Here is a 5,041-nt window from a genome sequence, read left to right on the forward strand (position 1 = left end):
CTCTACTTTGTTACATACTATTATCAAGCTTTCAGTCACTTTCAAATTTATACATATCAAATATTGTACTAAAATTCATTCTTGGATGATCATTATGACTTTAAAAAAGTCATTTTTCTTTGGTTTCATTCATAGTTATGAAACCAAAGAAAAGCATCAGAAATTGTACTGGGGTATCAATTGTATTAGTCTGCTTCAGTTACCATAATTAAATACAATAAAATGGATGGCTTAAACAGAAATTTATTTTCACACAATTTGGAGACTGGAAGTCCAAGATCAAGGTGCCAGCAAATTCCATTACTGCTGAGAAGGCTCTTTTCCTGGCTTGTAGATGGCCACTTCTCCAAGTGTGCTCATATAGCTTTCTTTGGCATATTCATATGGAGAGAGATTTCTCTCTCAAGGTTATCAATTCTATTGAATCAAGACTCCAGTCTTATGACCTCCTAAAAGCCCCATCTCCAAACAAAATCACGTTGGGGTTTAGGGATTCAACATGTGAATTTTGCGAGGACAGAATTTGGTCCATAGCCCTGGTGTAACAACAGATTCAATTATATCAGTATTTCCAGTGGTTTAGAATATTTCAATGTTTTAATTTCTGTAGTCAACATTTACGGAGCACGTACTTTGTACTTGACATTGTACTAAATTTTGGATGTTATAAAGATGAATAAAAGAGTCTCCTGCCTGTAAGCTTAATATTATCTAATCGATGGGTTGAATGTATATATCCACGAACATTATAATACCATGTCAGAAGCAAATAGAAACGCATACATGCTATTCCAGTAAGAATGTCTCTCTATACCGTATTATCTATCCATATATTAATTAGTGATTTTTTTTAACATAGTAGCTGTCCATTATTTACTCTGATCTTCTATCTAGCCACCAAAAGCTATGTTATGTTTTAGGTAGGATATTTTGGTCCTGAGCTGCCTTAAGATCTTGTGCCAGAATTTCTGCTTCTTTCAGTGATTGTGGCAAACGCTTTCCTTGTGCCATTATTTCTCGTGTCTTTTCTCTCCATCAATATGCGATCAATATGATTTAGAATGTTTAGATGACTTTCACATCCTCTAAAAGTCAATTTATTACCCCTATCAATTAATAGGACTGTTTTTAATCGGAGTTGAATTACTTGCTACTTACGAAGACTATTTTCTCATGGACTTTGACTTAAAATTAAGCAGCATTAGTTTTATGATTGTATCAATTTCTGTTTCGATGTACAATGAAGTTAGATGTGTCCATACATTAGTGTGTTATGTAATTTATGCTTGGTCACCCTTTCATTATTGGTATGAAGTGGAGCCAAAAGTAGAACCACAGTTAATAACACTTTTTTTAATTGAAAAAAGTTAGACATTGATAAAATTTATGAAGTAATCCCCCCGATTACTCTAGCACCCATCTGTCATTACACACAACCGTTACAATAATATTGATTATACACCCAAAGTTATACTCTAAATTCCCGTGACTATTTTGTAACTACTAATTTGTACTTCTTCATCCCTTTACCTTTTTTACTCAGCCCTCTTTAATATCATTTGAATCTCTCTTTAATATCATCACCACCGTCAGACCTTTTCAAGGCTGTTCTGTGGTTAATTTCCCAAAATAGGCTGTAAAAGTTCAGGAGACACCCTGAATTTATAAGCATTGAGCTTAGCTTTGTCCTGCTCGCTTCCTCAGTATTATTGTGACTGTTAGGTTTTAAACTGTTTCTATGGGTTTTGCTCTTTTATTTATTTTAGCCGGTGGACACACCTTTTCCTTTTTAAACTGGTGTGTTGATGGCCTTTCCTTGTAATAACAGTTGACATAATTCTGTTGAGCTGAAAGAAAACAGTATTAAAGAAACATTGGCTATTTCCAACTTTCTCAGACCTCCGCAAGAAGGAGTGTAGGTCTTAAACTAGGGTCAGGTGGAGAAAGAGATACCAGGGTGTGCAACTAAGAATTTCAGGTTCTCAGGCATACTTTTGTTTGCTCAGAATTTACATCTTTGCCCGGACCCTAGGATACTGAATTAGAAGAGTAACGAGATACCATTTTTTCACCTGTTAGATTGGCAAATGTTTTAAACAGGCAATAACAACCATTGCTGGAAAATACTCGGGATGTAAACATTCCCTTACTTTGGCGATAGGAGTGTGAATTCCTCAACTGTTTTCACAAATAAATGTGACAGCAATTATTTGAATCAATCTATATGTTATAGAGCAATTCCAGGTCTAGAATTCTAATTTATATTTAAAAAATTACATTTGATAAAGAACATAATAATGCTATTTGTAGCATTGTTTTTCATGGCAAATCATAAACGATCTGAATGCCCATGAATAGGGAATTAAATAAATTGTGGCACGCACATGCATATACAATGGAAAATGATAAATTGAGATATTTAAATGTTCTAAATGAGAGGGATGTTCACAATATACAGTGAAATGAATAAAAGCAAATTCAAAGTAAAATGGATAGTATCAACCTGTTAAAAAAAATAAAAACCTAAAAACGGGTTAAGTGGTCTTTCCCTGCTGGAACCATAGAAAGTACAGAAGAGGAGAAAAATGGTGCCTGCTGTGCCAGAAACTCTTAAGAAAAATGAAGGAATTCTGCGGAGCTGAAGATCAAATGCTTGAGAAAGAAGTTTGCTCAAAGGATGTTTTTAAAGACAAGGAAGAAGCTGATCTTTGAGGAAGGTGAGCGCTATTACAGGAATACGGGCAGATATATAGAACTGAGACAAGAATGGCTGGGATGGCAAGAAAAGCTGGCAACTTCTATGTTCCTGCAGAACCCAAACTGGCATTTGTCCTCAGGATCAGTGTTAATGGTGTGATCCCAAAGGACTGAAAGGTGTTGCAGCTTCTTCACCTTTACCAGCTCTTCAATGGTGCCTTTGTTAAGCTCAGCAAGGCTCTAGTTAACATACTGAGGATTGTAGAACCATATATTTCACGGAGGTACCCGAACTTGAAGTCAGTAAGTGAATTGGTCCATAAGTGTGGTTAAAGCAAAATCAACAGGAAGCTAATTGCATTGACAGGTAACACAGTGACTCTTGGATCTCTTGGTAAATACGGCATCATCTGCATGAAGGATCTCATTCATGAGAAAACTCTTCAAAGAAGCAAACAACTTTAGCTGGCCCTTCAAAGGTGAAATGAAGAAAAAGACCATAGAGATGTTGGCAATAGGAAAGACCAAATCAACAAATTTATTAGAAAGATGAACTAAGATGTCTACCATAATTATTTTTGTAATCTAGTCAAACTGCTTTCAAACTGAAATGTAAAACAAATGAAAAAACAAACTGAAATGTAAAACAAATGAAAAGGAGGAGGAACAGAGGGAGGAAAATATATATCAGAAAAAGGAAAAGCATAGATGAATAACTTCAAATATTATCCTACCATATTCTTCTCCTAGCAAACCTTTGGACAGTGATGCCACATGCAAATTGACTGCTTTCAAACTGAAATGTAAAACAAATGAAAAAACAAAAAACCAAAAACAACTCTGTCCTTCCACCCAAAAAAAACCCGGTTATATGATTGACCAAAGAGAAAATGGGACAAGTACACACCCAATTCTTCATATTTGTTACTTAATGGAGGTATAGGAAGATTATTTACATTCATTCATTTATTCATTTGTTATATCATAAAAGGGAAGCCAAAAAGACAGATGTTGGGTGAGAGGAAGGCTGAACACCAATATGGCAGTCAGCCTCATTGTCTATCCCTTAAATGGGAGCAGGAGGCTGCCTCTGACTTATTGAGCACAGAGATTTGGAGAAGGCTGCTGATTGATGAGGAAGAGAATGGCTGGGCCACCCTCTCCTGTACAGTGGTCTTTAGGTTACCTGGGGGCAACTCTCTTCAGTTAAGTGCAATCATGCAGTAAAATCCTCTTCAGGAGAAGTTCTGCCCTTACCTGTGCCAGGTTCAGCTTCCTAGGGTGGGAAGAATGAGAGCAGCAGACAATTATTGATGGATGAAGATGCATCTACTATAGGTCTGAGTAGAAACTTCCAGATGAGTCAAGAAATTGGCCAGATATTCATGCTTCCCTCCTCACCCCACCCACAGACCTAGGTGCCAATTTGCATGTGGCATCACTGTCTAAAGGTTTGCTAGGAGAAGAATATGGTAGGTAATATTTGAAGTTATTCATCTATGCTTTTCCTTTTTCCGATATATATTTTCCTCCCTCTGTTCCTCCTCTTTCGAGCAGTTGTTGGCTCTGAGGAAGTGTGAGGCAGGATAGTATTTCTGGCTATAAATTACAAGTAACCTAGGTCAGAAGAGGTCAGGCAAGATTGCTAGAAAAGGCAAAATGGAGGCTTTGTGGGAGTCGACCAAGTACAATGGCCAGAGAAATGAAGGGAGGTGAATTTTCCAAGCTAAAAAGAGATTCCCATGGAAAAAGGGAGGTGTAGGGGGGAAGAGACAGGAGCAAAAAGGTAGGGGCTGTGCCTGGTTTTCAACAACATAAAGAAGGGAGTGGTATGACCCCATAGGGGAAAGCACATGCTTGGTATTGACAAATGAAACTGAGAGGATTCATTCCCCCAATGGCAGACATTTTAGAATCATAAAAATGGTGCCATGAATATCATTGTGTTCCTGTGCAAGAGTTTTTCTGGGATTTTAGATACTTCAGAAGTTGATTTCCTGGGTCCTAAGCTTCAAACTTTGCTAGATATTGCCAAAATGCTTTCCAAATTATATCAATTTCCTCTCAACCTCATATTTTTCTTCTCAAATGTAAACTGCATTCCCTATAGTAAAACTTCAATGTTCACTAATCACCAGTGATTAATATTAAGAATTTGAAAGTTTCTGTTTCCCCTAGTTCCCCACCACACTTGTCATTGTCAGGCTTTTGGATTTTTTCCATCCTGGTGGACATAAAAGAGTATCTTGTTTTAAAACATTTTCATGTTTCAATTAGCAACTTATAGCTTTTTTTCATATCTTATTCATTATATAGAGCTTCTCTTCTGCGAACTGAAGGTTTA

The 5,041-nt window shown here is 36.7% G+C and overlaps 1 pseudogene; it reads left to right on the forward strand.

Moving 5' to 3' along the window:
* LOC105290834 overlaps nt 1-3,255 on the forward strand; it is a 5,629-nt pseudogene extending 2,374 nt beyond the window's left edge.
* The last annotated feature ends 1,786 nt before the right edge of the window (nt 3,256-5,041 follow it).

The sequence above is a fragment of the Pteropus vampyrus genome, unplaced genomic scaffold, assembly GCF_000151845.1.
Source record: "Pteropus vampyrus isolate Shadow unplaced genomic scaffold, Pvam_2.0 Scaffold38, whole genome shotgun sequence".
NCBI lineage: Eukaryota > Metazoa > Chordata > Mammalia > Chiroptera > Pteropodidae > Pteropus > Pteropus vampyrus.